Source organism: Nipponia nippon, unplaced genomic scaffold, assembly GCF_047370975.1.
Source record: "Nipponia nippon isolate SJK-2023a ecotype South Korea unplaced genomic scaffold, ASM4737097v1 scaffold_2, whole genome shotgun sequence".
NCBI lineage: Eukaryota > Metazoa > Chordata > Aves > Pelecaniformes > Threskiornithidae > Nipponia > Nipponia nippon.
Genome location: NW_028262336.1, coordinates 19,975,482 through 19,995,975, shown reverse-complemented (window position 1 = coordinate 19,995,975; position 20,494 = coordinate 19,975,482).

The window sequence follows — 20,494 nt, the reverse complement described above, 5'->3', positions numbered from 1 at the left end:
TTCTTTTCAGGAAAAAATAAAATTCACACATACAATTGCAAGAAGCAGCTGTCACTCTAGAGAAAGGTATGCAGGCAACATAAGGAGTGATTTGAATAACAATATCCAAAAGACTTGAATAATGTGAAATTATTCAAGGCAAACTTACAAATGGAACTCATTTCATTTGAGAAATTCAGCAGGTTTGCCTCTTATTGTAAATTAGTTTAAATAATATCTGTGCTTTCTTCTAGTGGTTTGATTCTGACAGCAGAAAATATTCCATCTCTCTTAATCCTGGCAAAAGCAGAGCCTGGATTTGCTAGAAGCAATTTGCCAAGATTTTACAGAATTTATAATCCCATATTCAAAGTTTCTGAAACTTGGTTAAACTCCATTCTGCCACTTTCTCAGGAGTGCCATATCCACATTAAATGGTCCAGTACTGCTACTAGATGTGGAATAAATTCGTTAGGAGAAACGCCAGCAATCTGTCCTTTTGGTGCTGAAAACCGGAAACTCAATCTGCAAAATTTTAATTATTCAAAGTCATCATTGAATAGTCCTGGTTTATTGCAGTTGTTTTTATGAACTTTAAGTATACTTAGATGGGGACAGAATTATGTGAAATATTTTGTCTTTACGTAAATCCATAGAAATGAGATGTTCTAAAAAAAAAAAATTACTTCATGCTGATCACAGCTCTTACAGCTGCATATCGCATGTCATATGTATTCACATTTAAAAACACAAAAGTATTTCTACTCAACATGCTGTCAAAACTAGTGTATACCTTATTTTCCCTAAGCTGCCTATTGTTTATATATATAAAGATATGTTTTGGGAAAAAAAATGATTATTCAATAAGCTGCCCTTTGAAGAGATAATTCAGTGGATTAAAAATGTATTTACAGTTATTCAGTTATATACATGTGATTTTTTTCACACTATTTAACAGTAGGAGGCTATTTTGTAATTTCATGAACTTAGCGGGAGTGAGAAAAAAATCTGTTTAAATTAATAATGTAATTACTACTTCTGTCCTATTTCTGTAGTTATCCTTGTTATTTTTGTTCACAAAAAATAACTTAAAAAATTCAAATGTTTTGAAGTTACACCTTTATAGAAGCAACACAACTTTATGGACAGAAGAACTGAAATACAATATAAATGTTAAATACTATTCAAAGAAATTTGAAAAGGTTGTATAAAACAACTTTTCAGTGTTAACCTGAAGCCCAAGGGAATATTTTAGGGTTTACCCACACTGAAACTCTAGAAGGCGTTTAACAGGATTTGAGTGCGATGCAGAATTATGGGTTGGGAGGGTAGCATCAGGGCTGCTAAAGGTCTTCAAATACTGTGACACACTTCTTGTCAGGCATTTCACCAGTTTACGTCGTGACCCTTTTCATTCTTATGCAATTCTTTTTGTGTGAAGAGACCATTACAAGCAGATTGGGCAAGCTTTACGAGAAAAAAAGGATAAGATGAAGAGACAAAAATCCAAACCAACAACACCTCCCCCTCCGCCCCCAAGAAGAACTCCACCAGATCATACCAGAAACCATGTAGCCATACGTATATTTCTACCAGATTTGAATATCTGTGGGGATTCGTGGGGATGGAGGGGTTGGGATGCAGCAATATGCATAAAAGGACATAGAGATACAATTTTGTTGATGTAAATTAAATATGCAAGAGCTAGGGAAGACAAAGATGTATGAATTTAAATATTATTTTTCATTTCTCATACCTACATTCTGTGAAGATATAGGTATTGTCCAGGAGCTGTTTGGCTTAAATATTGAACATACAGGTAATAATAGCCCCCTTTTAAAATATATTCAAGAAAAGATCAAGAGGAATAAGAAGTGGAATTAACTTCCCAAACGTCACAAAGCCAAGACTCCTGACAAAGAATGAAATCGCTCAAGTTTATGAGGCAATCTGTTTCTCAACAATAATGTCAGATAATTTAGAGACTGAGAGCACAATGATGGCTGTTTTTACTGCTACATGTTATAGAAAAGCAGCAAGATAAGGCAAACACCTTCCCACTACCATCTAACAGTGTGCACCCAAATTGTTACTGTATGCCATCCTTCGCACTGCCTGCAGACAGAATAAAACAGAACACTGCAAAGCCATCTCAACAGAGCAAAACGTCACTAAAAAAAAAACAACACCAGAAAGCCAGAAAGCAACACACAGACACATCCCTCCCCCCCCCCCCCCAAAAAAAAAAAAAAAAGTCTTTCAGATTTCTGTTTCTCTCTGTTCAGGTTTTTGTCCTGTTACAAACCCCTTTGCCAATAAAAGGCCATATAACTACCATCTTAATTTCAACAAACCACATTGATTACGATGGGTAAAGTTAATCCTAGGTATTTTCAGGCAATCGATCTCATTTTAGACCACAGGCTTTTTTTTTTTTTTTTCTTCTCTTCTTCAAGTATTTGCTGGTGATATGAAAATGAGTTGTGTGGCTTGGGTTTGTTGGGGTTTGGCTTGTTTCTTTTTTTAAAAAAAAAGCCTTGGGTATGGAAGTTAATGTTGGATTCTTTTGAACTTCCTCTGCAAATAAGTGTCTTGAATCCTTTCTGGATTGTTCCAGTGGCATTAGTCTACTAATTCAGCTGCAGCACTTGAATTTCTGTTGTGATGAATCCTTAAAAAAAAACCCAACTTTATTTGTATGCAGGTACTCTGTCTGCAATACGTGGAAAAGCAGCAGTGTAATAATGCTGAAAAACAGGAATCAGAAGTTTATTCTTTGGACACAGAGTTCTATCTTCTAGTGGGGGGAAAAAAAAATCACCTCATCTTTGTTTTTTGGGTTTTGTTTTGCCTTTTTTAAAAAACAAAATAAACAAACAAACAAACAATAAAGGTTGTCCTCAACTTAAGCAGGATCATGAAAGAGACATAGGGTCCACTGACAGGTAGTGTTACACAGGTGCAAGTAGGAGCTGAAGAAGAAAGAGAAAGCATTTTTTGAGATGTAAAGGTGTTTGATTCTTTCTTTCAAGTTAGTCTTGAAGGTTTAATTCTGATACTGCATGAAGTGTTTCAAAGGTCATGACACTGAAAGCAAAAGCAACAATCCACATGCAGCTTTTTCCCAACACTTGCAGCAAAAGTCTCACCTATGATTCACACAGGCTTGTGAACACTTCTGGAAAACCCCATGCCTCGTATGTGAGCACCTCCTGAGGGAAAATTAGTCATTTCACACAGCACTAATGATAGCTTGCCAGTGTTAAATTAATGGCATCCTTGGGGAAAAAGGTAATAACATTTTTTCTGATTAACCTAACTGGCTGCAGGACTCTGCTGTAGTTCTGTTCAAATTCATCAGCAAAACCATTTTTTGTACAGTGCCTTGAGTAGGAAATTTTGATTCTCAGAGCTGAGAGGGCAAATGGCAGTTTCTGGTGTTCTGCTGGTTTCTGTAATTACCTGTGATCACAAACTACGTGTATTCTCATAAGATTTAGCTAAGATGTAAAATCCAATGATATTCCATAAATCCTCAAAATAACTTTTTCCATCAACAAATCATTCACTTAGCCTTTTTAAGTCAATCATTCATCTTCAGTATGAAAGACACTGTAGAAACCAAAGCTGAATTAGGAGACTGAAACATAAAGCAGTATGTACAAATAAGAACAACGCAGTTCTCCGGATAAAGACTTTATATGTTTATTCATTTAATATGCACTGCCTTATTGGCTACAGAGCAAAACTTTACTTGGCCTCAAAAGATTTTGAGAGTCCTATGAGAAGAAACTGAATAAAAAAGAAAATCAGAATGTGAACATTTTCTTTGAGAAAACTTTCTTCATTATACAGTATTATGCTATTTATCGTGCACAATCTTTGAAAGGAGTAGGAAAAATATTCCTAAGGAATTCTGTGCAATATGATGGCAAAATTCAGGGGAAAGGAAAGGAGTATATGCTACCAAAAAAAGCCTAGGTTTTCAGAATACAGTAGACACATTCGTTCATTCTTCTTCTAGAGTATTCTCTTCTTTGTAGTACAGTTCTTTAACACTATGAACTAAATTTTGCATTGACTTATGACTAATAATAAACTTTCAGCACCAAGTGTTGTAATCCATTATCTATAATATTCTGAAATTGTTGCATCACATGAAATATGAATGTTATCAACAAACAGCAACACTACCCGACAGAACAAGAGAAGTGAAGATGAATTTTACAGCAAGAGTTAAATTCTGCTCATTTGTCTCCTGAGGACAGATTCTCTGGGCCACAACCTGATTCTTTTCGTTTGTGTTGTGACTTCTTTAAGATTTTGCCTATGCAAAGGTGAAATTAGAAGTCTCGTCAGTCAGCCCACTTATTGCGGTAATTACTGTAATTGAACTAAGATGAGCAATGCTTAGCCCCCACTTGAAAGCTGAGGGGAAATTTACTTTGGTGAAATACAGCACCACTACTCAGACTAGAACTTGATGATAAGAGTGTCATGATGGTAAGAGTGTCAGCTTTGTTGAGCAACATCGTATGTTGGAACAGAAGTTAAACTAGAATGCAAATGCAAACTTAACTCTGGAGAGGCGTATTTAGAAATTTAATTCTCTTAAGTTAATTCTCTACTAAAGCACCTTGCATTTTTCTTGGTAAGTCAATACAAGTCACTTCACATCTTATCACCCATGAGAACTTCACAAAACTCCATTTAAAATTCATGGGAGACTATTATCTAATGATTCATTTCATTAATAACTCACCTCCCTGCTTTCTAGGCCACAAATGCTCCTGAGTCTGAAAGCTTATCCCAGCTGTTCACAAGAACATTTTAATTGCCTCATTTTTGACAAACGTGGAAGGCTGGATCAGTCTATAGGATTCATGACAATAGCGTCAGAGAAACCATTAAGCGTGTTCAAAGAGAATCCACACATACTGATGATACAGGGTTGCTCCTGCTGCCATCCGCAGGAAAGCTACCTCTATTTTAAATTATTATCTCACTTTTTAAATATATAGTGAAAAAGTTAGCAACAAAAATTTGACAGCTACTACTATGAGAAAATGAGAACTGATAACTATTTAAAGCATGACAAAAAAAAAAAAAAGAGGCTAGAGTCAAAAGACAAAATGAACAAAACCTTAACCACAAATTTTCAAAAGAATGTTTGTTTCCTCTTAGGTGTGTACGTCTAAAGCAGAACTCTCAATTAATACCCAGTTCCTGATGTACTTAAGACTGTTCTAACACCTTTCCATGTAAGTAGCTGATAGACCGTGGTCACTGCACATACTTAATACTTTCAGCAAGAAGGCTCCAAGTGCTTAACAGTGGTTCCTCCTGCAGACAGTCTCGGGAGGACCCCATAAAACACACTGTGTTCTTCAGAGCCCCTCTGCAGGGAATTCTGCACACAGCAGCGAAGAGTGACTCCTAACTGCAGAACTGGTTGGGGTTTGCAAATCCTTCCCACCTGGCTCAGGCCAAGGTAAGGACATCCCTTTACTGGGGGATGTTTAAATTAGCAAGTCAGACTTAGCTACATGTTTAAAATCAGAATTACCACTACAACTGGGCTTAACGGAACATCTCTCATTTACAAAATCCTTTCTATATTAAAGGTAGCTTTCCCTGATTTCTTTGCCAGGAAACACAGTATTCAGTCTAAGTTTTTTTAAAAAAACAGAGGTACAGAAAACAAAGTTCAGTCATACTACTTCTGAGACAATCTCATATTTGAACTTCCACTGAAAGCTGGATACAGATTTGCTTTTTCTCCCCACTTAGTGAAACCCAAATCTCTTACGAGCTCATCTAGGGACTGCTGCAGCACGTTTAATATGTCGTAAGCCCCAGTTTGCCAAGCTGCCAGAACAGACAGATCTACTGGTGGTATCTCATGGAAGTTTAGACACTGGTGAGGAACTCCTCAGAGGTGGTATACCAAACATCCCTTCCATCCCTGTACTCATTTTAAAGAGATGACAAGATCCTTTTGAGGCTACAGATAGCTTTGTATCTTAGAAATTGATTGAATAAACAATGCTGTAAACTTTTCAAGTGGATGTAATTTAGATTTTCATTGGTGCTGAACTGAGCTCCAGTACTTTGTATTTTGTCAGGAGTTAGATATGCTCTGCAGACTTCTCCTTCTCTCTGATTTCACACGAGTTTCTGCAGGTTATCTAACTGAATATGTAGGTTATTGTTCAGGGAAAAGCAAATGTAACATGCTAGAGTTACATTTATGTTGTGAAAATAACCTGTATAAAAAGCCTTACACGGTAAATGCATCTGAATAACCTGGAAACAGCATGAGGAATATTCAGCCTCATCTTGCATATTTAATTGAAGCTTCTCATAATGCTTTGGTCCTCTATAGTAACTCAGAAGTGAGCTAAAACTAAAGGAATTACTATGTTTCTAAACAAATCATTTTTTTAAATAGGCAGTCTCATAACCAGAGGAAAGTCATTAAGTTGAAAATCCATGCTGAGCTGTAAAGTGCATTGTATATTCCTTGATGTATTACCAGCGAAGTACTTATTAAAGGAAAGTATGGTAGAATATTCAATAAACTCTACATCCATAAGATTTCCATTTTTCCACTAGTATTGAATGTTTAGAGACTTTTTCAAATATATTTCTTTAAAGAGTTTAATCTTAAAAAAAAAAAACAAAAACAAACAACAAAACCCACACCAGAAATCCACCACAGAAGGTAACTTTATTTTTTTAAAGGCAATACGAGGTTTGTTGTTCCCCCTGCCACCCCTTGAAGAAAATAGAAAGTAATGGTTTCCAGTACTATTTCACAGGAACTGTTGCACTGTTTAACAGCAGGATCTTATTATTTATTGATTTTTCATTTAATTAAGAAGTGTAGTTAAAGGACAAATGATTTAGGTAAAATAAGGTAAAAAGAGAATAAAGGAAAGAAAAAAAAATCAAATTTTATTCTGGTTTCCATAGTTTGCACATCAAATATATTCTTCTAACGAATGAATCAAGAGTTCCAACACAATATTACCTCACCTGGGACTGTTGAAAATATCGACAGAAATCTTTCCATTGTCATCTGCTGGAAAGAAGAAAATTTCTTTAATTTTCCCCCCACCATTGAGGTGTGTAATTAGAAAGTAACACTAAAAGTTACAAGTCTCAGGTGTGTATTTCTCTTAAAATAAATAGGAACAACAAAACTGCAACACAACTGTAATACTGGCCTTAAACAAAAGATGTATTGTTCACTAATACCTTTCATGTAGGACGAAATCAGTGGTTGTTGTAATTCCCTTCAAGTCCCAATGACTATTTGGGACTTCAGAGGTTTTAAATGATACCTTAGAAACCAAACGCTGTGCAAAGCATAAACCTGTGTTGGTTTTTTTTTTGTTCAAATTTTAAAAACTTCTTAGTCAAGAGCTAAACTTTTATTTGTTAGAATAATTTTTTTTTTAATATTATGCTGTTGAAAGGTTTATGAGATCTGGCTAATAAATCCGAAGCTCACTTACGTGGAGGTTACAAATTCAATTGCAGCATTGGATGATGTAACCTTCCATCAGGCTAATGTGCACCAGGAATCAGTGCGAAATCTGTTATCTGCAAGGGCTAAGTTCTGTGAGGAAGACCTTTAAGAAGAAGGTGGTGAGAAAGAAGGAGGAAAAAAAAAAGTATAGCTTTTAATGTCTTTGTAACTTGTTAGATCACCAGAGACTATGGTACCATCACACCGTTCAAGTCTTCAGAATACATGCAATACCTGGTAGTGGTGCTTACTGCTTGACATAGTACTAGGAATCCTAAGTGAATTTAGCCCTGCATTTTTTGAATACTCCTAAACGTAAATAAGGCTATGAAGATAGCCTTTTAAATTAATTTTTTAGAAAATCTTTTTTCTATAAGCTTATGTCATAACCTTGTGATTTTAGTCTTAATTTCATCAATAAGCAACAAGCATGCTTAAATGTACCAGCTGATGTAGTATTCAATGCTTGTAATATTCTAAAAAGAAGAAAAAAAATCCTGTATAAGTAGTAAGGTAAATACACATATATTTCTAAATATATATTTTGAGATACAATGAATTAAGGAAGTGAAGTGTTAGAAACCCAAAATCAAGAGTTTAAATCTTGATTTGTCTTTAAATAAAGTGATTACATTTGAGTTATTTTCCATTTCTGCTTAAAAAAACCCAAAACACAAGACTACCGTCAGAGCTGCGAGATAACTACATAGGAGAATTTGAATGATAGGTTAGAAACATCCAGCTATACAACAAATGTAACTCTAATAAGAAAAATTATTGTAGCCTCTCTGTGCAGAGGCTGAAACTGACCTTTTGCCTCCAGCAGCAGACAGCACAGGCAGAGCTGCCTCTACACAAAGAGCAGCAGCAAACAGGCTGATGAGCCATTCCTCTTTAGCCCCTTGTACTGGGGTCAGGAGCACAGCATTAGTGCAGGGCCTCCTCCCTTTCACAGGTCTTCACTTTCACCTGAAATTAGCAGGGCACTTAATTTTCACTAATTTACACCCTTTTCCCTGACTCATTTTGCACTTTTGCCTGAACTGCGGTGTCTAAACATGACTATAATTTAGAGTCCTTTATCCCCCAGTGTTTAAGATATATCAAGAGATATTAAAAATAGAACAAGTAAAAGAGGTTGGGGGAGGAGCGAAAGGAAAAAAGACCAACTTGGCATTTCAGGGATTAGTTTTGATTTAGATTATGGTGAAAAAAACTAAGGAAATTTTTGGAAAGGTGACATGTACTTGCAGAGGTGACATTTCTGCAAGCAATCCCTGGCTCAATCCTCAGTCACCACTGGTAGTCACCTTTTACATGAACCCTATCTCTAAGCACAGAGGCCTGGGACACTTTACTGGTGAAGGCTCATGCAAAGGCGGCCTCGAGTACTCAGCTTTTTCTGTGATCTCAGCTTTATCTGCATCCATTGCTACTAAATCACCTCACACCTGCTCTCATTCAGCAATGGCCACATGTTTTTCTTGTTCAGCCCGTTACTATTAACATAGCAGTAGGAGCTCTTTTTTGTTGCCTTTAAGTCCCTTGGCAAGTCTTAAGCTTAGCTGAGCTTTGGTTTTCCTAACAGCATCCCTACAGCCCCAAGCAATATTTTTAAATTCCTCCTCTGTAACCCAACCCTGTATCTGCTTCTGCATTTATGATTTTTTTTTTTTTTTTAACATTGGAGCTCTGCCACAAGCTTTAAAATGTGGGTGTAAGAATGTAGGATTTCTAAAAAATCTTACCCATGCTATTCACGCAAATTAATATTTCAGTAAGCTTTTTGAAATGTTATTCAGAAGTAAGCAAATAATGCAAGCTCATGGAACTCAAAAGAATTCTGTCTTTACAGGAGTCTGGCTCTTATTGTTTGACACTTCATTGTGGGAAATGCCAATACTATAAAAGAGAAGAACAGGCTCTTGTACCTGTACCCTGGCTTTTGTTAGGAGATCAAATCTATTTTAAGATTACTTGAATATTCAGCAAAATCAAATACACCTTAAAAATAACTCAATAAAATGAGCAGAGACACTCAAAATTATGTTGAGCTCATCTATACATGCTGGAATTCTTTTGTTGACAAAAGTTAGTGCTAATTAGATAACTATGAAGTAGCATTTATAAAGCCTAGAATAGAATTTCCTTTGATTTGTACCAGCATCTTCAGATGATTACTACATCATAGCATTTTCAGAATAAATATCCACCTGTCTGTGGCTCCTGTGCAAGTTTCTGTACAAATTCTGACTAAGTATGGTACAACAGTAGAGCTTTCTGGAGAGACAGGTCTGAACTATAAAACCTCCATATAAGATTTCAGTGGCAAGATTCACATTGCCATGACTTTCACGCCTGTGGTGATTGTATTCCTCTCACATGGCTCTAGTTCAGCAGTTAAGAACTTTTGACCAAATGAACATGTAAGTAAAAAACCATGTAGCTCAAATCTCTTGAGAACATTGTCAAATAGAACCAGATTAATTACGTAAAACCTTGTTGCAAGCCAAGCACTCTTTTTCAGTGAGCAGATCATGCACAAACCAGCTCAAACTTCCTTCTAGTATAGCCAATACTTTTCAGACTGAAGGAGTTGTTCAGAAGTTTTGATGGTATTTGTTTAGTATTTTTTAAAGAAGATGTCAGCAAATGATGAAGCAAATTCAATAACCTTCTAGTACACATTTTGATAAATACTTATTTCTACTAAATTTATGAGGGGAACTACCATTTGTAAATGTTTTCAGAAATACTTGATCAATACCTGAGTCGATATTGTTATTCATAAACAATAGTCACAAACAATAAATTATCTGAACCTCAAACCACAGAAATTAGTGAAAATATTGTTAAAAGACACCAAATTTTTATTTTTCTGGGGCAGAAGGCGAAGTCTGAATTTGTTTTTGAATACAAGATTATAAGCATGAGTGGTAAATAGACATGCAAACTGTCTCACACAAAATTCACCAAGCAATTTCAAAAAACATCTAACTCACCTTGTTCAAGTGTAGCGAATAAGAACTTAGAGCTGTTTGCTTCTTTGAAATCCCAGGCTGCCACAGGTGTGCAACAAATCACATGATTAAACTGTATTAGATTGCAAAAACTAATTACAAGATTCTGCCTCCTTTTATTGTGAATGTTAATAAGGGCAGAGGGAGAAGCAAACTGGAGAAAAATAGGTAGGAAGAACAGAGAAAACGTAAAAGGCTTGCATATAACTCTTCTTTACTGTTTGCAATAAGCCTGCAAATAATGGTGCTATCCAGGAGGACTTTAAAAATGCTAAGGATGAGACAGACAAAAAAGCAAAAAACCTTAACACTAGATTTAAATGTTGTGATTTTTTGTGTGTGTTTATATGTTGTGAAGAGCTCCTGGCTTGGAGAAAATATTACAGAGTCTACAGAAAGACTGTCTTCTACTGAGAAATAGGTCCTCCTGTTCCCCATCAAACGTAACACTTAAAAGGTATTCATGTTTGTAGAAGGTGTAGCTAGGAGCTTTACAGGGTTAAGGGCGACAGAGTGACTGAGAACACCGAAGAGAATTAGGTTTCACCTCTCTGCACTGGTTGTATAGAAAGTAAAAATTAATTCCATACAGATTGGTGGTACAGCTCGTGTCCCACAGTTGCACAAACCACATTTATAGTTCATTTGGACTGGAGAGTCTTCAAATAGCTAGATGGTTTAAAAGATGCTGTAACAGCTGCCTATAATAAAACTTTTATCTTCAGTTTCTCGAGCTACAGAACAAGTAACCAGCAAAAGTTGTGACAGAAGAACAAATAAATGTGCTTTTTTTTTTTTATTGTGGATTGTGAAAAGAATATAAACATCATTTTAGGCATGCTGCTATCAGAAAAATAATTAGGAAACCCCTTATGCCAGCCCTGTGCTAGGACTGGCATAAGGATTTTCAGTGTTGTCAGTACCTGTACATGTGCACAGTGGATCCAGGAACAGACCCAGTGGGGGTACATGGGTCTTACTCTCGTGAAAACAAATTCATTGCACATGTAAGAGAACTTGTGTTCAGCTTTTCAGGGTTTACATTTACAAGTACAGTGGTGTGGACATCATAGATATGCACAGTGACTTTGGGAGTCCTTTCCGACTGGCAGCTCAGATTCCATCACTGAGAAGTAGATGCATTAAAAAAAAAGGCTATTTATCAATAAGTAAGAGGGAAATAAATAAACCTTTGCTTTTTCCATAGCAAATGAATAGTAATGTTACAGAACACCAGAGTTATAGAAAACATAATAAAATGAAAGAAAACAAATTATTATAAGATGTATCCAAATTCTAGCAAAGTCATAATTAGGACTTTCTCTGCCAAGGGTAGAAAAAATATGTAATTATTTTCAGATTGTGTAGCTGATGTGGAAAATTTCAAAAGTAATTGTTTATTTATTAGTAATTTATAAGATCAAGGAACTGCAACTCGATCTGGTTTAGGAAGAAAATCTGCCTTCATTGTCAGATTTTTCTGTTCTTAAGTTATGGGTTAATTTTATAACACAATGTATTGTATGTTAAGCAGAAAATTTTCTAGCTCTGTGCATATTTATATTCATCATATTTATATTGATGTGTTTATTTGTAAGAGTGAGAGAGAATAATGGAATTATTTTAAATGCATTTTTGTCCCATATATTGAATGCAAAATATTTTATTGTTGTGCTTCAAGAGAATAACTTATTATCCACATTAATTTCAGTAGAGTCTGTCTTCATGCAAAAACACTTAAATTTATTATAAATTAGAATAACAAAGCTTATTTAAAGCTAAAAAGCTTAAAGCTGTTCTTGAAAGAGGAATGATTATGTGTCAAACATGATTTCCATCACAAGATTAAATCTGTGCAAAGGATCTGAAAACATACTTCAGCTGCCAGTAGATGACAAATCAATTGAAAGACAATATAAATGAGTGATCAAGCTGTAAAAAAAAAAAAAAACCAAAACCAAACCCCACAACAGAATGTGGGTGGCACTTTGTCAAACTCAGAGATTTTTTTTTTTTTAATTAATTTCTTAAATGGAAGAGCTGACCATTCATTTAATGTACTTTTGCTGTAATTGGAGAGGTTTGACTATTAGAACCCTTTGTCAAATAATGACCTTGAGATGAGACAGAGAGCTTTAATGCTGTCTTAATATATTTGCTTAAGAAAAACACTATAATGGGATCTGAGATAATTAGTATAAAAAATAAATAGATATTCTTAGGCACACACAAACCTAACTGTCCAAGAATGTATTTTAAGAGGCTAAAAGACCATGTCCACACTAAAATCTCCTAAAGAATGTGAAGGTGTATTATGAAGTGTGAGGAAGAATTGATTTTCTTTTTCCTATTCCTGCACCTAGGGAGGAATAATCCCATGCACCAGTACAGGTTAGGGGTTGACCTGCAGAGAAGGACCTGGGAGTCCTGGTGGATAACAAGTTAACCATGAACTAGCAATGTGCCCTTGCAGCCAAGAAGGTCAATGGTATCCTGGGGTGCATTAGGAAAAGTGTGGCCAGCAGGTCGAGGGAGGTGATCCTCCCGCTCTACTCTGCCCTGGTGAGGCCACATCTGGAGTACTGTGTCCAGTTCTGGGCTCCCCAGTTCAAGAAAGACAAGGAACTACTGGAGAGAATCCAGCAGAGGGCTACAAAGATGATTAGGGGACTGGAGCATCTCTTTTATGAGGAAAGGCTGAGAGAGCTGGGTCTGTTAAGCCTGGAGAAGATGAGACAGAGGGGATCTTATCAATGCTTACCAATATCCTCAGGGTGGGTGTCAGGAGGATGGGGACAGACTCTTACAAGTGGTGCCCAGTGACAGGATAAGGGGCAATGGGCACAAACTGAAACAGGTGAACCTGGTTTTGCAGGAGGGTTGGACTAGATGATCTCCAGAGGTCCCTTCCAACCCCAAACATTCTGTGATTCTGTGAAATTGTTATCTTCATTTTTTTAATTTATTTTTTGGATAAAGGTCCGTGGTGGTAGTAGTACTAGTAGCAGTGTGAGAAGGTTCATCAAGCCCTCGCCGTGCTCTATCATGATTTCATGCAAAAAGAACAGGAATATTGATAGAAATTTGCTAGGGACTGTGCTAAACACGGTCTTGATTAAGCACTTGATTATGAATTCCTGTTTCTACTAAAGTCAGGAGATTTTTAGATCAGTAGAGAACTGTTGAAGGTAGTGCATGCAATTGCTGACCAAAGAGAGAGGAACCAGGAAGAGGTTAGTCCCCCATCTCAAGACCCTAGTGACTGAAAGGCAGAATTCCTGGGCAAACCTAGTCAAAATGAGAAAAGTAAATTGCACAAATTTTGTGTGCTTTTATTGTATTAAAAGGCAATAAGTAAGAAAAAAGTATTTTTTTTCATTCATATTTTAATAAGACCTCATTGTCAAACACATTCATGTAACACAAGTAATTTTTAAAAATTGTGTTTGTGGATCACTTGATCAAGTAAAACCTGAAATAATTTGAATAATTTGTTAAATAATAAGCAACAGTTGACATTCTTAAATAGTCTCTTTGAAAACTTCTTTTAGATGGAACATTTAAAATTTAACCTCAGAAGTTTGAAGTCAAGACACAATTTTACTATTAACGCACTACAATCTGAAGTCACCAACATTGACTAAGCTGTCACTGTATTCTTTAAACTATCTTCCTTATGCTGACTTTCATAGGTTTTTGAGAGCACCCTTTTTATATGGAAAGTCAAGAAAAGCTATATGTTCTTGATGATTCAAAAAATCAAAGCTGGTGCATCTCATGTTGGACACCCAAACTGAAGGCAAGCAAAATCTGTTGTAAGTTTTGAAAAAAAAAATTGCATAATGAAACATGTTTCACTTTACTTCTCTGTGAAAGATGTATACTACCTACCTCAAAGACATTATGAAACTTCATAAGTAAACATATGCTACTATATATTTACATATATACGTATATATACTATAAACGTATATTTTACACATAGGCGTGCTTTTTGTGTTTGTGCGTGTCTTCAATATGCTTTGACATATTCAACCCAAACTTCCCAGTTGAATACAAAGTGCAGGTGGGCAACCAAACATTCCCTAACCATAAAAATTTTTTAAAATTAAGTGGAAAAAAGTTCATTATGTGTTTAAGGCTTGAGCTTATCAATTTTATCGGTAAGTTAGAGCAAGATCATTCATGTTAGAGTATAAAGTGTCTAGGGGAAGCCTAGCCACATGAAGCTATTTTTTGCTTGGAGTAAAAAGCCAGCCATAGTTATAAAATCCAGGTTTTGAACCTTCTGTTGATTTCTGTCATCAGGTGTCCCTGCTGAAATTAACCAGTCTGATCAGAAAGAATACTACCGAACATCAGTCAGGGCTCACACGGTCTCAAAATACCTTTTAAAGAAGAACAAAGCAAGCTTTATATTTTCATGCATGAGTTAATAATCAATGCTATTACATTTTGTTTTGTAATAGCATAATGATAACCTCAACCACTGAAAAATATGAGCAAAAAGGATATAATACAATTTTAATATAGAAAAGACATAAGATTATAATTTAATAATAAAATTAAAAAAAAAAACAACAAACCAAACCCTGCTATAAGCATTTGAAAAGCTGCTAAACTGATAAGGAATAACCTTCTCAACAGTCTCCAAGAATGCAGAGATTGCAAAAGAGCTGTCTTTTTTTTCAAGGAATGAAAAATCCCCAGACTTGCCCTAATGCCACAAATTATCTAATTAGTAGATCTCTTTTAAAACCAGGGGGAAAAAATAAGGGTGCTGTGTATTGTTTATACAATAGCTATGGAAAGACCAGTGAAAAATCCAATACATAGTCTTGTGACAAAGAAAATTAATGATTAGCAGTATTGACTATTGATGATACCCACTGCTTGCTTGGGCAATGGAAGCTGCAATTATATGACTGATTAGTTTTATAATACTATCTCCTCTGTCTCTTTCTCCTAATAGACCTTTTTCCCCAGAGTCAAAGAGCAGAAAATATTGTATATAGTGTGTTAGCACAAATTATATCAGCTAAAATATACAGATTATGAGAGGTTTTTCATTGCTCCTCAGACAACAGAGATTAACTACAAGGTTCATAGGTCACATACAATGTCTTCCAAATGTGTTATGGCTTTAATCCTCTCCCCCAGTGTCCCAAGGAGGAGGGTAAGAGATGTATAATGATATAGCAAGGGACTAGCTTGTTGCTCAGTTTATGTTTGAAAGTGTGTGATTGAATTCATAGTGTCACAGACTAGGTCAGCAATAATTAGCAGTATTTTCATAGAGCTCAATACCGAACGAGAAGAAATGGTCCTTGGAACATCTCCCTTATGGAGACACAAAGGGTGTATGCTCTGCTTATGCTTTCGGTGACATGTCATATGTACTGTAGACAGAGAGACATTTTTTGTTTTAGGGAAAACAAGGTAAAAATTTACCAGGCAAGAAGATATTAACTACCATATAACAAGAAAATTATTTTTTTCCTCCTTTAATTAAGGTAATTAAAAACCTAAGCTGTAAGGGGCCATTGAATATGTTGTTATATTAAAAAAATAAATTAAAAAAATCAAAACTGGATTGCGCTAGATATATGGTCTACAGAAACAAGTTAAATTATATCTACATGAATGACAAACAGCAAATCTAAATGAGACTTCTAGGTCTGTAAGAAGTTCCGTAGAAATAAAAGGCAATTCAAGGCCTTGCAAACTACTTCAGTGCAGCAAGAAATTAAATTTTACTTTGTTATTGAATTTTTGCATAAAAAGTGTCAGAATGTTCAAGCCTACTAGAAACATTACATGAGAAGTAGATGCAGCAATGCAAACTGAGATTCATGCAGCTTGACTGCACAGCATGGACCTGCTTACCTGCTATATTCAGAGGTCTGTTCTCATCATTCAAGATAAACAAGGGTTCATGTGTATATTTGATTCTCAGCTGATGCAAAGAGGAACAGCTCTGCTAGCTTCTGTGCCACTATAATGATGTTTATAATCAAAGAATTATAACTCTATTCTTTTTACAACCTAGTGTTTTTAAATACTAAATATGCTAGAAATCTCTTTAAAAAAGAAACTGCTTAGATAAACCCACAGGCAATCAAAATATGAGAACAAAGTGATGTTCCAATAAGAATTTTCACATATTTCCATATCAATAGAATAGTCTTTCTATAGTTGTTTCCTTTTTATAATTGTTTTACATGAATACTCATGCAAATTAGTTTATTCACAGGAATTCCAAGGAAACTTTATTACATTCACCAAATACTAGGCAATTTTCACAGGCTGTTTTAAACATCTAAATGGAAGTATTTTTATCAGAAAGCTGAGATATCTGCTTACATGATAAGAAAAAAGAAAGACAGTTCCTTGCACTGAGTTCATCCAGCAGCACATCTCAGACGCTGATTTTCAAACAAAGAGTCTGAAGGGCAGGCATTGTCATATTAATTAGTCACATAGAAAATTAAGCATAAAAACATTCAAAAGCAAGAATTCTGCTTAACTTTCTCAGTTTTATTACTGTCTCACTTTCGTCTCCGCTACAGCAAAGTAACTCCTGCTGTTCTCTTTGCTGCTACCTTCCTGTCTTCCTCTGGGAGCTCTCTGGGGCAGGAACCATTCACCCCTTGCACAGCTATAGCACAGGGCTCTTTCCATTTCTGGACTTTGCATTAGCACAGCAGGACCCTGAAGCCTTCTGGAAGCTAATGTCGTCAAGAAAAATAGCAAAAACAAATACATGACAAGCATAAAAACAAACAAATAGAAACCCAAAGTCTGCTTGGGAAATATTTAGTGTGATATTTTAGATTTATCTTGTCTTTCAAATGTGCACTAGGGAAATGAAATATTTCTTCCTGATTCCATGTGTTTTGTCCAGCTAGCTTGAACCACTTTTTTTGTGAATCATTTCAGTGAAACTTGAATTTGCAGCAAACTACTTTATGAACACTCCGGATTTTCACATAACTGTTGAGTGCAGAGATTTTATCTTATCTGGGATGGTGTATTGTTGGCAAATAGGACCAGGGAATATCGTCTGTGTTCCTTCCAGACCCCCTCACTTTCTTTCCCCCAGCAAATCTCAGGTGATGCTGTGTCCCAGTGAAAAACCACAATCTATGTGTGTGGTAGCTCAGTATAGAAACTTTCAGGACATTTGAACAAAAGAAAAATGAAAGGTCATGCTTTGGGCACTTTCAAAACCTTCAAGTAAGCAAACATCACAACTTTCCTCTCCTCAAATATCAAAGTGAGCAAAATATTCAATTATATGCACTCCTATTTTCCCAAGACTTTTTAAAAACATTTATTCCTATTCCATAATAGGAATAAAATTTTCCAAATAAAATTAAGGATTGAAACTCCATGCTGTGAATGACAGGCATCTTTCAACCACAATGACAGATAATCTGTGCAAGAATTTGGAATAACAAACATGCCAAGAAAATCATGATCCACTTAACTGACACTGATAATCAGAAAGAGAAGATTGGAGAATGCATTATTTTCCATAAATTATTTGCTTAGCTCCAATGAGAAAAGAGACGTAACCATCACAGTGACCCTCTTGCATTGTGGTTTGTGGATGACAGTTGCCATCATGCAGTATGCCAGAGTAGTAAAGAGTTTGCCTGAAGATCGTGTTACACTATTAAAAGAGTAAAACTAATAAATATTTCTTGTAATAAGCACTATCTAGTAATCTTATTATAATAGATACAACACAATGAAGTCATCAGCTTGGCCACTTTAAAAAGTTGAGTTCACAATGGAAAATCATCCATGCCACAAAATTTCTCTTTCACTTGCTTTTTTTTAAAATAGTATTCTCCCAAGGATATACAAAATTTTCCATTCACATAGTTGCATGTACCTGAAACTAAAGAATATTAGCTGGCTATAACAGAGCAATTTGGAGTCCTGCTGCCTTTTTGCTTCCCAAGATCTCCTGGTAAAAGAAGTTCACTGGAGTTATTTACTCAGCACTTTTCAATGACAAACAATGAAGTTTCTTTACATTTTGCTTCCAATTCTAGCAACATGAAAAACACTGAGATGATCACAAACTTTGAATTAAGTATTGATTACTATTGACATAAGGAAAGAAAGGCTAAATTTCATTTGCAGTAGCAAAAATTATCAAGGAAAAAAGAAGAAAAAAAAAATGATTTCCCAAAAGCCAAAAAGCATTTAAGCTGCTGTTGATCTTATTGTCAAAGATTAATGAACAATGTTGGTCTAAGAAAGCAAAAAAGCTAACATTAAAAAAATTAGATTATTCTAGGGACTTTCATCCTCAGTCGCTAATGGATGCTGTGGGTGCTGAAGGTCACTCTAACCTTATGTAAAAATGTTTAATTAACTTTAGCCTAGGACTATGGTGTATATTCTGCAGTCCTTTTTGTAACTGGATTATGTCTTTTTTTATAGTTTTGAAAACAAGGCAAGGAACGGGTATTAGAGAATAGCTGTGACAAAGTGATCAGCTGTTGATAGGAGGAACCACAACAGGTTAGAAAAAAAAGACTATTGAAGTACACAAAGGACCATTTAGATCTTTCCATACAGGAACATTTTATATACCAACTAGGGATAAAGTATTCTGGTGAAAGGACAGATTTGTTCTGCACTTGAATCTCTGTGGGATTTACTGCAGGACTTGCATTATTAAATAACAATAGTAGAAATGCCTTCTGTTTCCTCAATAACATGTTGCTGCTCATCTTCCTTTTTGCTTTAATGGTCAGCTATACCTACTTTCTTTAATAGTAACCTTAAATGGAAACTAGTGCCCTACTTGCTCCCGAGTTATTGTCTGCCTAAGAATAAAGGGTAAAGCGGCTGCAACTTTGAATACCATATTTTTCTCCAATGACATTTCCATAACTCTTTACGAATTATTGTTCAGGAATACCTGGACTGATTTCTAGTCTATTCCTTCCTCATCAAGGCTACCCTTGAATCATTTAAGTCCTAATGATAATTTCACACTGGAGTATGATGCTATGTCATACCTCTAGCGTGAAGTAGGGACCTTTACAAGAGTGCTGCTTCTGACAGTGCTAAATTGCACAGCTGACCCTCACTACACTAACTGCTACCCTTTTCTACAGTGTTTCCTGCTATCCTTTTGTACTGCATCCCATGAGTTACTTCAAAGCAACTTAGAAGCTGTCTTCACACTGTCTTCAAAATGAAATACTGAATGGTATCTTGATGTGCCACCACAGTGAAATGGGACATTACCATGCCTTTTTTCCACTAAGCTTCTACTCAAAAATTGAAACACCTCCTTTAGCTTCTTCTCAAAGCAGCTCTTACAAGGCATAAAGACTGCATATACTTTGACAGCACCAGCAATGGGTGAACATACATTAAAGGGAGAGAAACTCAGGTGAAGACTGTAAAATTTAGGCTGCTGTTCTTTGTAGTTCTGGACTTAAGTGAAGTAAAAAAAAATTATCTTTTCTTTTTTTTTTTGCATGCAAAATTTTCTGAATTCTACCCCAGAATATGGTATGCAAAACTATTTTTCTATTTTAGTGTACCCCGTTTCACAAATTCTATATTCCAGTGTTTGGTCTTCCAGTATACTCTACAGAAAGGTAAAATGGATACGGCTTACTTTTCATTTTCATTTCTATAAAAACACATTTACCCATGCAAAATTCAACAAAATAAATAATATGAATTAGAAACAGTGTAATGGAAGTTCTGCTTCATTATATTTGTAACAAATCGTTATACTATAAAAATGAAGAAAAGTAAATTACATTAAAAAATCAGGAAAATGAAGACACCACTGATTTTAATTAATTTTACAACTTTTCGAGTCACTTGTAGACAATTCAAACTGTCAAGAATAACCCAATAAAGAAAATCTAAATGGCAAATTACCTTTTAAGATGAAATCTTATTACTAAGAAACCATGAT